At 41.3% G+C, this 17,560-nt stretch overlaps 2 protein-coding genes across 2 annotated transcripts in view; both read right to left on the reverse strand.

Moving 5' to 3' along the window:
* Positions 1–17,560, reverse strand: part of LOC107523312 (zinc finger protein 14-like) — a 517,712-nt gene that overhangs the window by 187,315 nt on the left and 312,837 nt on the right. The window lies entirely within an intron of this gene.
* LOC103125125 (zinc finger protein 709-like) overlaps positions 1–17,560 on the reverse strand; it is a 35,499-nt gene that overhangs the window by 15,049 nt on the left and 2,890 nt on the right. Inside the window, exon 2 of the mRNA XM_060181645.1 lies at positions 13,981–14,112. The gene's annotated coding sequence lies outside the window, so the exon portion shown is untranslated. The remainder of the gene's footprint in view (positions 1–13,980; positions 14,113–17,560) is intronic.

Below are 17,560 nucleotides of genomic sequence, written 5' to 3' on the forward strand. Positions count from 1 at the left end.
CTCTCACATTTAGACAGATCAACTAAGCAGAAAATCAACAAAGAAACAAGAGAATTAGAGATTGATAGATTAGACCTCCTGGACATTTTCAGAGTTCTCCACCCAAAGAAAGTGGAATACACGTTCTTTTCAAATCCTCAAGGATGCTAGGCCACAAAGACAGTCTCATCAAATTCAAGAGCACTGAAATCATCCCAAGCATCTTCTCAGACAACAGAAGAGTAAAGCTAATACTCAACAACAAACAGAAAATTACTAAAAGTTACAAAACTTGGAAAATCAACAGCATACTGCTTAATAACCGCTGGGTCAAAGAGGCACTCAAGCAAAAAATTCAAATGTTTTACAAAACAAATGAAAAATAAAGACATGAGCTATCATATTTGGGACACAGCTAAAGCAGTACTTACAGGGAAACTCATAACCATATGCACACATAAGAGAACCAGAAAAATCTCAAGTAAACGACCTTACTGCAAGACATAAAGACTTAGAAGAAAGGCAGGGGTAGACAGCATAATGATGATGCAAAGAGACTCTCATGCCTGAGGCTCCAAAGTTCCAGGTTCAATCACCTGCACTACCATAAGGCAAAGCTCAATAGTGTTCTGGTGGAAAAAAAAAAAAAAAAAGATTGAGAAGAGGAACAAAGGAACCCTAAAGCATCCAGAAGAAAAAAATCACCAAAATTAGAGCAGAAATAAACAACATTGAAAATAAAAAAACAGAGTTGGACAGTAGCACAGCAGGTTAAGCACATGTGGCGCAAAGCGCAAGGACAGGAGTAAGAATCTCAGTTCGAGCCCCAGGCTCCCCACCTGCAAGGGAGTCGCTTCACAGGAGGTGAAGCAGATCTCCCCCTCTGTTTTCCCCTCTTCTCTCCATTTCTCTCTGTCCTAACAATGATGACATCAATAACAACAATAATAACTCCAACAACAATAAAAAGACAACAAGGGCAACAAAAGGGAAAATAAATAAATTTAAAAATTTTTTAAAAAAGAAAAGAGGAACATACAAAAGATCAATGAAGTCAAATGTTAGTTCTTTGAAAAATTAAACAAAATTGACAAACCCTTAGACAAACTCACTAAAAAAAAAAGAGAGAAAGAAAAGACTCAAACCAATCGAATTGTAAATAACAGAGAAGGATATCACAACAGACACCATAGAAATCCAAAAAATCATGTGAAATTTCTATGAACTATATGCCACCAAGCTAGAGAATCTGGAAGAATTCCTAGAAACATATACCCTTCCAAAACTGAACCAGGAAGAACTACAGAACATAAATTACCAACAAAGAAATTGAAAGTTATTAAGAATCTTGGCAAGAACAAAAGTCCAGGACAAGATGGTCTTATAAATGAGTTCTACAAAACCTTCAGAAAGCAATTAATACCTATACTTTTAAAGCTCTTTCAAAGATCGAAGCCATATATAAATTTAATGTGATACCCATCAAAGCTCTACCAACCTTTCTTAAGAGAATAGAACAAAAATTACAATCATTTGTCTGGAACCAGAAGACACCTAAATCACCAAAACAATCTTGAGGAAAACAAACAGAAATGGAGGCATCACACTCCCAGATCTCAAACTATAGTATAAGGCCATCACATCACCATCAAAACTGCCTGGTACTGGAACAAAAATAGGTACATAGATCAGTGGAACAGAACTGAAAGCTCAGAACTAAACCCCCACACCTACGAACATCTAATTTTTGTAAGGGGGCTCAAAATATTAAATGGAAGGAGGTTCTCTTCAATAAATAGTGCTGGGAAAACTGGGTTGAAACATGCTGAAGAATGAAACTGAACCACTTTATCTCACCAGAAACAAAAGTTAACTTCAAATGGAACAAGGGTGGTGGTGCCCCTGGTTGAGCACATAGTGCAGAGGACCCAAGTTCAAACCACCAATCCCCACCTGCAGGGGGAAAGCTTTGCAAGTGGTGAAGCGTGCTACAAGTGTCTCTCTGCTTCTCTCTCTCTCTATGACCCCTTCTCTATAGATTTCTCTATCTAATAACTAAAGATACAAAAAAAAAAAAAAAAGACTATAAAAAAAAAAGGCAACTCCAAATGAATCAGACCTGGATATTAGATGTGAAACTATCAAATACTTTGAGGCAAACATTGGTGGCACACTTTCCCACCTAAACCTCAAGGACATCTTTGATGATACAAATCCAACTGCATGGAAGACTAAAACAAAAACAAATCAATGGGAGTACATCAAATTGAAAAGCTTCTGCACAGCCAAAGAGAGCATCACTCAAACTACGAGCCCACTCACAGAATGGGAGATCGTCAAATGCCATACATCAGACAAGAGACTAATAACCAAAATATACAAAGAACTCAACAAACTTAGCAACAAAAAAAGCAAAAGACCCCATCCAAAAATAGACAGAGGGATATGAACAGAATATTTAATACCGAAGAGATGCAAATCGCTAACAAACACATAAAAAATTGCTCCAGGTCACTGATTGTCAGAGAAATGCAAATAAAGACAACACTGAGATACCACCTCACCCCTGTGAAAATGGCATACATCAAAAAGGACAGCAGCTACAAATGCAGAAGAGATTGTAGGGACAAAGGAACACTTCTGCACTGCTGGTGGGAATGTAAATTGGTCCAACCTTTGTGGAGAGCAGTCTGGAGAATTCTCACAAGGCTAGACATGGACCTTCCATATGGCCCAGTAATTCCTCTCCTAGGGATATACCCCAAGGACTCCATTAACACCCAACCAAAAAGATATATGTACACCTTTGAAAATTCTGACTCTCTTAAAAGCATAGACCAGTAGAACAGAAGCAACTGGTGGCATTACTTAGTAAAATACAGATTGTATATTCTATATATAATATGTATTTTATATAACATTTATATGTATTATATAGTATATAGATATAATATATATGACATCAAAGGACAAACTATGGTGAGTTCTTGTATGATATAGCAAATCCTAACAATGGAATTTTCATAATCGACCCAATTGCCAAATTTGATTATAGCAGTACTATCTATTGCTTCTTAAATCCTAAGAAAGCAAGATCCTCCTCCCTCCTCTATAAAGCCCTAATTTCCCCCAGTCCTGGTACCTCTAGGGTGGGGGCTCACTTTCCAGCATGCTTCTTTCAACTCATACCAACTGATACTGCATTTGCTGATCCCAGCCTATTCAATGCAATGAGTATCATCTTAGCATGCTTCACTTAGGAATGTGTCCAGAGACATCAGGCATGGAATGTCATCCCTTCAGGATCATTACTCAGGTGAGATCTTTCCTTTCTCACGGGACTCCTTAATTCTATTTCGGGAGGTCAACTTCCTAACAAAGCCTCAAAACCTAGATAGACCAGGTCCCATGAGATAGGGCAGGTGTACACATGTATCCATAAATCAGGGCAAAATACATACCTGAAAGCAAAAGTGCACAACAGTTTGCAGTGAGTCAAAAAAATGAAGCAAGCAAGTAGAAAGACCTAAAAAGACACCTTAAAGTACCTAATGAAATAGTTTCTATTTAGACATAGATAGCCTCCTCACCTACTTCCTATTCCACTTCCCTCAGTCACTCCAAAGCTAACCTTATCAAAGTAAGGACTACAAAAGCTGAATAAGGGAAAGAGACTGGCATACTTTAATGATGACTCTTTAGTCACTATCAGGCCACTCCATCAGCTGGGGCCCTAGTTGGGAAATCCTGGGATTCCCTCACAAACATGATGAGCCTAGACCTTGAAGAGATCCCTCTCTCCATTATCACTGGTCATCTCCATCAGGAACAACATAATGGACCCTTCTGGGGGAACCCATAGGACTTTACCCTCAGGATGGATCAACAATGGATGAGAATGTTCCATCCTCCGAAGGGGAGTTGGATAACATACTCTATCTACCACCTAAAGATGAGTCCTGAAATTGGTGCAACTCAGAATATTCCTACTGATGACCACAGAATGTAAGTTAGGACCTATAGGGATGTAGAAGTTACATAAACTCCTATGCTGAATATGGGCCCTAGATCAAATCAATGGGGTTTACAGACAACAATATTTATATACCTTTCCCATATTTGGGAGCTACTCTCTTCCCTGATCCAGCTTCTAGCCCTTTTCCCAGCCATGACATCATCCCCCAGACAATAACCTGGGTCCATCTGCATATCAGATGTCGGACTCAGGTAAAAACTAATTAAGTCATGGGCCCTTTGGAATATAACTAAAATAGACCTAGTAGCTATTTCCAAAACAGACCTAAAATCTTCATCTGCCATATTTGAACCTTTAGGTTCAGAATTAATCAACAATTTGTATGTTAACTTTTTCAACTTCGAGGTTCCAAATGCTACCATGATGCCAACCGGACTCCTTGGGCAGAGGACCCCACCAATGTGTCCTGGAGCTCCGCTTCGTTAAAGCCCTGCGCCACTAGGGAAAGAGCAAGGCTGGCAGTATGGATTGACGTGTCAAGGCCAAAGTTCAGTGGGGAAGCAATTACAGAAGCCAGACCATGCTCCCAGGGGCTTAAAGAATAGGAATGCTATCAGGGGAGGAGATGGGATATGGAGTTCTGGTGGTGGGAATTGTGTAAAGTTGTACCCCTCTTATCCTATGGTTCAGAGTCTGGGTCCATGTGTCCCCCTGCCTCTACCTTCCTCAACCTGCTACTTTAGAACCGACATTTCCAGTCCCTGAGATAATTTTTACTTAGTTTTATTTTTTTGGACAGATATCCTGAGCAACTGAGAGATGGAGAGAAAAACACAATGCCCCACAGCACATAAAGTTCTGAAATATAACGTCACAAAATAATTATTGTAACAAAAACTTCACAATTTGTGAAACCTTTCAGAGTGGCTGGTGATGAAGGCTTGAACACAGGTCCTTATGTGCACCAACACCAGTCTTAGAGACTGTGACTTGGCTGTGCTTCTATGATAATGCTCGTTCCTGAATATCGTGCTCAGAGGACTATAGATTAGCGTTATTTCTAGACATTCAGTGGTATCATATGTAGTACATGCATCTTATTTTTAAAATAATTTCTTAAAGACATTTATTTATTCCCTTCTATTGCCCTTATTGTTTTATTATTGTAGTTATTGTTGTTGCTGGATAGGACAGAGAGAGATGGAGAGAGGAGGGTAAGACAGAGAGGGGGAAAGAATGATAAGACACCTGCAGACCTGCTTCACCGCTTGTGAAGCGATTCTCTTGCAGGTGGGGAGCCCGGGACTTGAACTGGGACCTTTACGCAGGTCCTTGCGTTTTTGCACCACCTGCGCTTAACCCACTGTGACTCCCAATAATTTTTTTTTAACCATAGTACAGCTCACTTCTGATTCATGATGGTGCTGGGGATTTAAGTGTCACCTTGTAGCCAAAGGCAGGAAAGTCATTTGCATAAATACCATTCTATCCCCAGCACTAAGGAATTTGATAATTCTTGCAGCCTCAGGAAATGAAAATGATTTACATAACCATTATGCTATCATTCTCAACCTAATGAGCCTATTAATTCATAGCCATATGTAAAGTTATTTTCCTTTCCGTTTTTTAAAGAGCAAGGTATTGTTCAGCTCTGGTTTATAGTGATCTTAGGGAATGTACATTAGACCTCAGAGTCCCAGGCATGGAAAACACTAAGCATAATCATTATGCTATGGGATGCATTGGATCGACCTTCTCGTGGTGCATCCCGTGAGTACCCATTCATTGGGGAAACTAACGATCCTTCCTAGCCGACTGAATCCACATGGATCCCAGTCACTTTCAAAGCCAGCAACAAGCAGCTCCTGACAGCTTTCAAGCTGTTGGTCCTGCTCTTCGAGTCCTCCAACTTAATGCTGAGGGGCTGTCCTTTGCCAAACGCATTATCTTCGCCCACCCTGTTCAACGCTTGACGTCTCGTCACCCAATCTGGTCCCCTACGCCTACACTGAACTTCTCTGTTCCAGTCTCTTGGAAACAGAGCTGGCAGTCAGCTGAGGTCAAGAACAAACACCTCATCACAGACCCCTGCAAGCATCCACCCGGCTCTGACCTAGCAGGTTATGATCGGGCCCTCCTCAATCGCTATCCAACAGGCCATGGCCGGTGCGCCGCTATGTTCCATCGCTGGGGAGCCAGAGACGACCCGAACTGCCCCTGCGGCTCCAGACAGACTATGACCCACATAGTCAACGACTGCCACCTCTCCAGATTCAAAGGAGGTCTCGAAACTTGACATCAGGCTCAACCTGATGCTGTTGACTGGCTACGGGAGAAGGGCAAACGCTAGAAGAAGAAGAATTATGCTATCTCCCCAGTCCATGTTCTAAATTCTAATTTTAATCCCTTAGTTTTGTATCAGTAGTACCTGGAAATGTAGATCAAAATATGTTTTTAAATTATATATATATTATTGGTAGAGACAGAGTTAGGAGGGTTTTTTTTTTTTTCCCTCCAGGGTTATTGCTAGGCCTCAGTGTCTGCACTATGAATCCACTGCTCCAGGAGGCTATATTTTCCCTTTTATTGCCACTGTTATAATTGTTGTTGTTGTTATTGTTGTCATCGTTCTTGAACAGGAGAGAAATCAAGAGAGGAGGGGAAGACAGAGAAGGGGGAGAGAAAGACACCTGCAGACCAGCTTCACTGACTGTGAAGTGATCCCCTGCAGATGAGGAGCTGGGAGGCTTGAACCGGAATTCTTATGCCAGTCCTTGCACTTTGTGCCACGTGCTTAAGCTTTTGCGCTACCACCTGCACCCCCCCAAATTCTGTATTTCTTTTTTTTTTAAAATTTTTTAAATATCTATTTATTCCCTTTTGTTGCCTTGTTTTGTTGTTGTAGGTATTATTGTTGTTACTAATGTGATTGTTGTTGGATAGGACAGAGAGAAATGGAGGGGGGGGGGGAGACAGAGAGGGTAAGAGAAAGACACCTGCAGACTAAGTGCTTCACTGCCTTGAAGCAACCCCCCTACAGGTGGGGAACCAAGGGCTCGAACTGGGACCCTTATGCCGGTCCTGGGGCTTTGCCCCATGTGCGCTTAAACCGCTGTGCTACCGACCAACTCCCCCAAATTCTGCATGACACTCATGTCTGAGATTCCTAGACCCAAGTTAATACCATAAGTACTGTAGTAAAAAATGGACAAACAACAAGAAACTTCTCTGTGGACCAGCAATATAGCTCATCTGAATAGCACAGCTTTTTAACCCGTGCATATGACCCATGACTGAGCCTACTCCCACCTCATCAAAGGGAGTTTCATTGCTGTGGTTTTTAAAATCTCCATCTCCCTTTGTTTCTCTCTCTGATCATTTCAACTCAATATGATGAGGCTTTGATACTGACAGGCACATAAAAAAGCTAATTGTGTGTGTAAAGGTGTTATTAGAAAACAATTGGGCCCCACCTGCGGGGGGGAGGGGTCGCTTCACAGGAGGTGAAGCAGGTCTGCGGGTCTCTTTCTCGGCTATGTCTTCCCCTCCTCTCTCCATTTCTCTATCTTATCTAACAACGATGACATCAATAACAACAATAACCACAACAACAATGAAAAACAACAAGGACAACAAAAGGGAAAATAAATAAATATAAAAAACAAAATTAAAAAACAATAACAATCTGGGAGCCAGGCGGTAAGGCAGCGTGTTAAATGCACATAGAGGTGAAGCACAAGGACGCGCATAAGGATCCAGGTTCAAGCCTCTGGCTCTCCACCTGCAGGGGGTCAATTCACAAGTGGTGAAGCAGGTCTGCAGCTGTCTACCTTTCTCTCCCCATCTTCCCCTCCTCTCTCAGTTTCTCTTTGTCTTATCCAACAACAATGACAGCAATAAAAACAACAATAAACAACAAGGGGCAACAAAAAGGGGAAAAAGTAGCCTCCAGGAGCAGTAGATTCGTAGTGCAGGCACTGAGCCTCAGCAATAACACTAGAGGCAAAAAAATAAATAAAGGATTTTTTTTCCCCACGAGTATGATACCACTTCTGACAGCCAATTAAAATAAATTAATAGAGGGTGGATAACAGAGTATAAATGAGAAAAACAGAAAAAAGAGTTATTTTTGGGAATGGGGTGGTAGCGCAGGAAGTTAAGCACATGTGGCGCAAAGCCCAAGGATCTGCTAAGGGATCCTGGTTGGAGGCCCTCCGTTCCCCACCTGCAGGGGAGTCACTTCACAGGTGGTGAGGCAGGTCTGCAGGTGTCTCTCTTTCTCTCTCCTCTCTGTCTTCCCCATCTCTCCATTTCTTTCTGTCCTATCCAACGACAATAACAATAACTACAACAATAAAAAAACAAGAGCAACAAAATGGAATAAATATTTTAAAAAACTACTTTTAAAAATTTTTTTATTTTCCCTTTTGTTGCCCTTGTTGTCTTTTTATTGTTGTAGTAATTATTGTTGTTGTTATGAATGTCGTCACTGTGCTTTGTGCTACATGTGCTTAACCCGATGCACTACTGCATGACTCCCAAAGAGCTACTTTCATCACTGTTCCACCATGTGTGCTGCTTCCTGCCTGCAGGTGGGAACCTAAGGCTTGGACTCAGTTCATTGCTCTACTGGTGCATTACCTCCCAGACCCTGAAATATTTTTTAACTTCATTTTTTTATCTTCTTCATTAACTAATACATTTTACTCATGTACCAATGCATATGTTTACTGTATACCATTAACCCACCCAATTAAAAAAAAAAAAGAGGTAGAGAGGCAGAGACAGCAAAAAAGCACAGATCCCCACAACACTGAGACATCCGTCAGTGTGTTGTGGGCCAGGTCGGGACCAGGGTTGTATTCATGGCAAAGCAGAATAAGTGAGAAATTTTCTACCCCAGAAATTATTTTTTCTTAAAGTTGTAGTTGAGAGGGAAGAGAAAAATTGAGAGATAAGGTGGATCAAGAGGGGAAATAACTGTGCCCATGCTTCATTACTCATGAATCTTCCCTTCCACAGATGGGGGCCAGGGTCTCGAGTATGAGTCTTAATGCATGCTCATGTGTGTACTCAGTCATACTGACACCGATGACTGCTCAGCTCTGGCTAGCGGTGGTGTAGAGGATTGAACCTGGGATATCAGAGCCTCAGATATGAAAGCCTTGTGCATAACGATTATGTTATTTACCCAGTTCTCTAACTGCTGGTCAGCGTTCTGCTAAAAAAAAAAAAAGCTAATAATAAAAATAAATATTAAAAAATAGAAATAGGGTGGTCCGGGAGGTGGCACAGTGGATAAAACATCGGACTCTCAAGCATGAGATCTTGAGTTCAATCCCTAGCAACACATGTACCAGAGTGACATCTGGCTCTTTCTCTCTCCTCCTACGTTTCTCATTAGTAAATAAATAAAATCTTTTAAAAAAAATAGAACTAGGGAGTTGGGCGGTAGTGCAGCAGGTTAAGCGCAGGCGGCGCAAAGCTCAAGGACCGGTTCACACCCCGGCTCCCCATCTGCAGTGGAGCTGCTTCACAAGCGGTGAAGCAGGTGTGCAGGTGTCTCTTTCTCTCCCCTCTCTACTTCACTCTGTCCTATCTAACAATGACATCAATAACAACAACAACCCACTTAGACTTAGATACCCTCCTCACCTACTTCTATTACAGTTCTCTCACTCACTCCAAAGATAACCTTATCAAAGCAAGGACTGCAAAAGTTTAATAAGGGCAAGAGACTGGCATACTTTAATGATGACTCTTTTTTTTATCAGGCCATTCCACTAGCCAGGGCCCTAACTGGGGAGTCCTGAGATTCCCAGACTTGATGGGCCTAGAACTCAAATAAATCCCTCTCTCCATTGTTACCAGTCATTTTTATCAGGCACAACAAAACAGACCCCTTTGTGGGCCCCCATAGGACCTTGCCCTCAACTTGGATCAACAATGGTAGAGAATGTTCCATCCTCCAAAGGGAGGCTGGACAACATACTCTATGCTACACCTGAGGAAGATGGGTCCTGATACTGGGGCAGCATGGAATGTTCCTACTCATGCCCACAGAATATGAGCTCAGATCTAGAGGGATGTAGAGGTCACTTAGGCTCCTAAGCTAACAATGGCCCCCAGATCACATCAAATTTATGTGGTTTACAGTCAACAATATTTATACCTCTTTCCCACATTAGGAAGCTACTCTCTTCCTTGATGCAGCTTTCTGGTCCTTTCCCCAGCCATGACATCATGTCCCCAGACAATAATTAGGATCCACCTGCATTTCAGATTTCAGGCTCAGGCAAAAGGAAAAAAAAAACAAAAACGCTAGTTGTGGGACTATGTGAAAGTTTGGTAGAGCTAAGGGAAAACTTCCCCCATCCTTGGATGGAGGTCTGGAAAAGACACCCCCTTGTTAGCCTCACCCACAGAGATAAGCAAAGGGGAAAAGTCTCCCAGACTCAGTTTCCCCTTATTAGACTCTCAAGCCCACAGAGATCTCACAGTTTCTCCCTGCTAGCAGCAGGCCACATGGCTGCCTGCTTTAAGGGTCATTCAAAGTTCACATAGTCACCCAGAGTTCACACAGCCACCTCACTTTTGATCACAAAGGAGAACATACTCCATCAAACACCTCCTCAACACCAGACAGTGCCCCAAAATACTATTTCCTTATGGCCTTTGATTTCCATCAAGCTTTGTTTATCTTCTCTCTAGCTCACCCTGCTGGTTTAACCCCTATGCTTCTCTCAAATGCCTTTAGATAATTAACCTGTTTGCATCATGGAGAATAACTGTCTTGACCTTTATGTATCACATCAATTCTTGTCATACCAGCCCCCTACCATAGGGCAAGCTGACTTTTAAGAAACCCGTAATTTCTGACCTATTTGAAAAATGTTCTTTGTTTGAATCTCTATAAAAACCCAAGCCCACCTTCCAATAAAGGAGAGTGTTCGAATTCTCCCCAGTGTCTCTTGTCTATATTGCTGAGTTATCAAGGGACAACCGGTAGCTTACCTTCCTGGCTGAGAGTCACCTCACATGAGTACCAGCAACTAGTATAGCTACAGGCCCTTTGAAATATAATTAAAATATGCCTACTAGCTACCCTCAAAATGGAGGAGCGCCCCCCAACACTTCATCTGCACTATTCCAGCCTTTGGGTTCATGATTAATCAACTTCTTTGGTTTTGTATGTTAAATCTCTTTTCAACCACCAGGTTCCAGATGCTAGCAGGATGCAACCAGACTTCCCTGGACAGACAACCCCGCCAATGTGCCTTGGAGCCCTGCTTCCCCAGAGCCCTACCCCACTAGGGAAAGAGAGAGACAGGAAGGGAGTATGAATCGACCTGTCAACTCCCATGTTCAGCGGGGAAGCAATTACAGAAGCCAGACCTTCTAACCTTCTGCACCCCACAATCACCTTGGGTCCATACTCCCAGAGGGTTATAGAATAGGAAAGCTATCCGTGGAGGGGATGGTGTACAGAGGTCTGGTGGTGGGAAATGTGCGAAACTATGTCTCTCTTATCCTATGGTTTTGTCAATGTTTCCTTCTTATAAATAAAATTGTTTTTTAAAAAAGAAAAAAGGCATAAATATCAGGGGAGGGGATGGGATATGGAGTTATGGTGGTGGGAATTGTGTGGAGCTGTGACCCTCATCCTATAGTTTTTGTCTCTTTCTTTTTTAAAAATAAAAAATTAAAATTAAAGAAAAAAAGTAAAAAAAAAATAATGACAACAACAATAACTACAACAATAATAAAAAAACAAGGGCAACAAAAGGGAAAATAAATAAATATAAGAAAATAAAAAGAAAGAAAGAATATTCAACCCATATCTGTGAACTTGCGAGAACCACTACAGTTTCTAGTGGAGGGAATGTGGGCACAGAAATGATAATAGGAATAATATAGAATTACACTCCTATTATCTCATAATTGTGTAAATCAATATTAGGCCTTCATAAAAATTAAATGAAAAGAAAAAATGGAATAGTCTAAGGTTCCGAAATCCTGGGTTCAAATCCCCATACCACCAGAAGCAAGAGCTGAGCAGTTTTCTTGTAAAAAAAAAAAAAAAAAAAAAAAAGGGGTGTGTGTGTGTGTTAGTGGCAAACCTAGTTGAGTGCACGTAACACAGTGCAGACACAGGTGTGAGCCCCTGGTCCCCACCTGCAAAGGGCCAAGCAGTGGTCAAGTAGTGTTACTGGTCTCTTTCTCTCTCTCCATATAATTCCCTACTCTCCCAATTTCATACTGTCTCTATGCAGTAACTAAATAAAAACAATTAAAACAATTTTTGAAGGCTAGATGGAGCTATGGGTCCAAATGGTACGGACATACCTGTTCAGTGCACATGTTACAATGAACAATGACCCAGGCTCAAGCTCCTGGTCTTCACCAACAGGGAGAAATGTTTACAAGTGGTGAAGAAGTATGCAATTGTCTCACTGTCTCTCTTCTCCACTGTCTTATTCATCATTCTTGAGTTCTCTCTATTCTAATAAAGGAGCTTGAATTACATTTGGAAGGTCAACCCAGATTCTTAGTCAGGATAAAATATTCTTTCCTAAAAGTTCATGGCTGTGTGCTTTTCTGAAAATGCTCACACTAAAGGGAACTGATAATGAATATCTCCACCAGTTTATGAGAATTAAAGAAGCCTTTAGTTTATGTCTACTCAAATCCCGGGTCTCAACAGAGGCAAAGGAATCAGAGCTGCACCAGGTCCAGATGGTGGCTTTAGGATGCTGATGGGCATGCTGACTCCCCAAACAGACCACCCTGCCCTGGGTCAGCAAATCCTTTCTTGTTCCACCAATCTGGGTCAAGGACCTGATCCAGATCCCAGGACCCTGAGTATAGGATGGAACTGAACCCAGGAACTCTGCACCCATGCAGAGTTAATTAATAAAAATTTAATTAATATATGGAATGAGGAGAATTATCTGCACAATAAAACATTTTATTACTAACAGTTGAAATCCTCTGGTTTTTACATATAGCACAAAATTGCATTAAAATTTGATCACCTGTTGTGAACAGATGGTGGGACAGGATTCTACATGTCATAGCTCTGCACACAGCATTGAAGAATCACTATACTTTTATGGGCACTTTTAATCTATATTAAAAGAGCGGACATTCCTGATACAATTATCCAGGTGACACTCCCTGACTAAGCTCAGAACAGGAGTAAGAACATAAAGAGCAGGACAAGGTGGTGGCACACCTGGTTGAGTGCACAAGATCCCATGTGCAAGGACCAGGGTCTCAGCTCCCAGTCCCATTTGCAGGGATAAGATTCACAGTGAAACAGTACTATAGGTGTTTCTCTCTATTTCCTTCCCATCTCAATTCTCTCTGTCCTATCAAACAAAATAAATACAACTAAAAAAGAGCAAACGGGGCAGGGGTAGATAACATAGTAGTTATGCAAAGAGACTCTCATCCCTGAGGCTTCAAAGTCCTAGGTTCAATCCCTTACACCACCATAAGCTAGAGCTGAACAGTTATAAAGTTAAGGGATAGGATAGTTACATTCAGGAGTATTGGTGTAAGTAATTACTCTTGCCACTACTGTTACTAAAAGTTGTTATTTAAAAATCTATTTTAAATCTTATATCCAGAGAACAGAGCAGAGCAGGTGTCAATGTCTACAGGGCACTGGCATGCAGTCTAGAGCAGTGGAGGCCACTGAGCTCCTGGAGCCAGGCTATGAGCAGGCTGCAGAGTGGTCTGCACACATGACCCAGCAAGCAGCACCAAGCTCACATCATAAGGCCCAAGGTCACAAGTGTTGCACCTCAGGAAATAGAGGGAGCAGGAGTAAACCAACTGGCTGCTGGTGAAAGTACAGGTTTTTAACTGCTAAAGCTTCTAGAGGTGCATTCAGGGAGAGGTTTGTCAGTTCTTGTTTTGTTTGTTTTCCAGGCATACCCTCTAGAAGTCCATACAACAGCATTCCTGTCATTTAGAAAGCTCTGGTTTTGATTGGAAATTACTGAAAGATCATGCTGTACCTTGTTGCCAGGGTTGATGGATCTATGTAATCAGAAGAGTAGTTGTGTTTGTGGCAAGGGCTTCATCCAATTAGACTCTGACACAGACATGGACAGCTCCCTGTCCAATCTGGGCTGCTGGTGGCCGATGCTCTAAAGTGAAAGAAGATACTAAAAAGTAAGATACCCTAGTGATGGCGTTTGTTTCTCTGGTTCTCCTCCCCCCTTGCTTTTCTCTCAGTGTTGCCCTCATCTGTTGATTTGGACCTTGGGGAGAAGTCATTGAGGAGTTCAGCACATGGACAACATATTGTGAGTGTGGCTAATCCAGGCCAAGATTGGGAGGGGTTGCTTAAGACCTGTTAGAATATTCTGGGCAGCAGCCTTGTATCAGGGCCTCTCCTGCCAGATCAGTCCACTATCTCCACCATACACACCTAATGTAGACTGACTCCTTTTGACCTGTCCTGATTGATCCTCTGTGGAGGTGCTGAACACAGTGGGCACTATTCATTTCCCAAATCTTTTCTCTCCTGTTTATAATGGTAATCCAAAATATTATAAGAAAACCAGATAATTTGGTAAAAATAATCTACAAAAAAATAATAAAATAATAATAAAAAAAAATAATCTACAATTCAGTACAGTGTACTGAAACTACCTTTTAGTATTGATACATGTAGACGATGAATTATAATGTTGTAGACATGAAAGTGTATGTTTTACAGTGTATGTTTAACACCTCGTTAATTTTACACATCACCATGTGCAAGTCTCCAGGTTTACACATCACCATGTGCAAGTATCCAGATTTACACATCACCATGTGCAAGTATCCAGGTTTAAAGTCCTGTTCCCCACCTGCAGAGGGGAAGCTTCACAAGTGGTGAAGCAGGTCTTCAAGTGTCTACCTTCTTCTATTTCCTCTCATCACCCTCTCAATTCCTCTGTTTTGTTGAATATACTAGAAAAAAATAGCTGCCAGGAGCAGTGGATATATAGTGCTGTAATTGAGCCCCAGTGATAACTTTAGTGGCAACTTAAAAAAAAATTAAATAAATAAAACTGGGAAAGGGAATGGAGGAAATAGCATAATAGTTATTCAAAGAGAATTTCATGCCTGAAGCTTCATAATCAATCCTCCATACAAGCCAGAGATGAGCTTTTGGGGGTGGCAGGGGATGTGGTGGTGGAGGGAATAGAAAGCATAAGATTTAAACAAATGTACTACAATAAAAAAAAAAAATCTTAAAAGTTGCAGTGCTAGGGTGAGGGTAGATAGCATAATAATTATGCAAACAGACTCTCATTCCCAAGACTCTGAAGTCTCAGGTTCAATCTGGCATACCACCATAAGCCAAAACTGATCAGTGATTTGGTTAAAAAAAAAAATTGCAGTGCTCACAGCCATCATTCTTACTCTTAGATACTAAATATCTTTATATTTCCATATTTTTAGAATTTGTATTTATATCCTTGCTCCCATCCATAAGACAATGATCATATTTCTACATATAATGAAATTCAGAACATCTGTGATGCTTTTTTAGGTCACACAAAGGCATTCTGATCTTCTACTTAGTGATAAAAATCAGTTTCCATCACTCTATCATATAGCTATTAATTAAAAATCCCTGATCCAGGGAGTCGGGCTGTAGCGCAGCGGGTTAAGCACAGGTGGCGCAAAGCACAAGGACCGGCATAAGGATCCCGGTTCGAACCCCGGCTCCCCACCTGCAGGGGAGTCGCTTCACAGGCGGTGAAGCAGGTCTGCAGGTGTCTATCTTTCTCTCCTCCTCTCTGTCTTCCCCTCCTCTCTCCATTTCTCTCTGTCCTATCCAACAACGACAACAACAATAACTATAACAATAAAACAACAAGGGCAACAAAAGGGAATAAATAAATAAAATAAATACTTAAAAAAAAAAAAAAATCCCTGATCCAAAGAGTAGTCCAAGTGGTCTGGGAAGTGGCACAGTAGATAAAGTGTTGGACTCTGAACCATAGGGTCGTGAGTTCAACCCTGGCAGCATATGTACCAGAGTGATGTCTGCTCCTTTCTCTCTCCTATCCCTCTCATTAATAAAGAAAGAAAGAAAGAAATTTTTTTAAAAGAGTGGTCTGGGGAGCCGGGAGGCAGCATAGTGGGTTAAGCGCACGTGGGGCCAAGTGCAAAGACAGGCACAAGGATACAGGTTGGAGCCTCCGGCTCCCCACCAGCAGAGGAGTGGATTCACAGGCGGTGAAGCAGGTCTGCAGGTGTCTATCTTTCTCTCCCCCTTTGTCCTCCCCTCCTCTCTCCATTTCTCTCTGTCCTATCCCACAACGACAACAATAATGACAACAATAAAACAACAAGGGCAACAAAAGGGAATAACTAAATAAATATTAAAAAAGAAAAGAGTGGTCTGATCATTACATCATTTTCATTGGAACTAGGTTGGAATCTTTAGCTCAGCAGACATAAAAGTTGAGCAATTACTCTTCGAGCTGGTGGCACAGAAGCTGATGAACAATTTCTGTGCAGATTTTACAATTATTTTAAATAGCCTTTGAATAAGAAATGAAAAATTAACGGGAGTCGGGCAGTAACGCAGCGGGTTAAGCGCATGTGGCGCGAAGCGCAAGGACCAGTGTAAGGATCCCGGTTCAAGCCGTTGGCTCCCCACCTGGAGGGGGTGTTGCTTCACAAGCGGTGAAGCAGGTCTGCAAGTGTCTATCTTTCTCTCCCCCTCTGTCTTCCCCTCTTCTCTCCATTTCTTTCTGTCCTATCCAACAACAACGACAACAATAATAACTATGATAAAACAAGGGCAACAAAAGGGAATAAATAAATAAAAGAGGTATTCATCCACTATTTCATTACTTAAAAAAAAAAATGAAAAAGTACGCAATATAACTTTTTCATTGTTAAAAAAATCAACAAGGAATTAGACACTAAATGAAGTCATAGTATGATAAACTTAACAGAAACATTCAGCATCATTCATTATAAAAGAAACATACATTCTTTTTAAAAAATATATTTATTTGGGCAGAGTGTAGATAGCATAATGGTTATGCAAACAGACTCTCATGGCTGAGGCTCCAAAGTCCCAGGTTCAACCCCCCACACCACCATAAGCCAATGCTGATCAGTGCTCTGGCTAAAAAAAAAAATTATTTATTTTCCCTTTTGTAGCCCTTGTTTTTTTATTGTTGTAGTTATTATTGATAGATGGTATTTTTTTAAATCCTACATATAATCCTAAAGGGAAGTCTGTGCTGAGTGATATGTAACATTTCTTCTGGGGGCCAGGGGTAGAATCATATGGTTATGCAAAGAGAATTTCATGCCTGAAGCTAAAAACTCCCAGGTTCAATCCCCTATATCACCATAAACCAGAGATGAGCAAAGCTGTGGCTTAAATAACAATAATAAATAAGATAGGAGATAGATAGCATAATGGCACTGCAATGAGACTCTCATGCTTGAGGGTCCAAAAAAAAAAAATCTCAGGCAATTCCCTACACCACCATAAACCAGAGCTGAGCAGTGCTCTGGTAGTAAATTAATAAATTAATTAAAATAAGCATTACTTCTCAAATTCTAATGAGCACG

The sequence above is a fragment of the Erinaceus europaeus genome, chromosome 23 (genome assembly GCF_950295315.1).
Source record: "Erinaceus europaeus chromosome 23, mEriEur2.1, whole genome shotgun sequence".
Taxonomy (NCBI): domain Eukaryota; kingdom Metazoa; phylum Chordata; class Mammalia; order Eulipotyphla; family Erinaceidae; genus Erinaceus; species Erinaceus europaeus.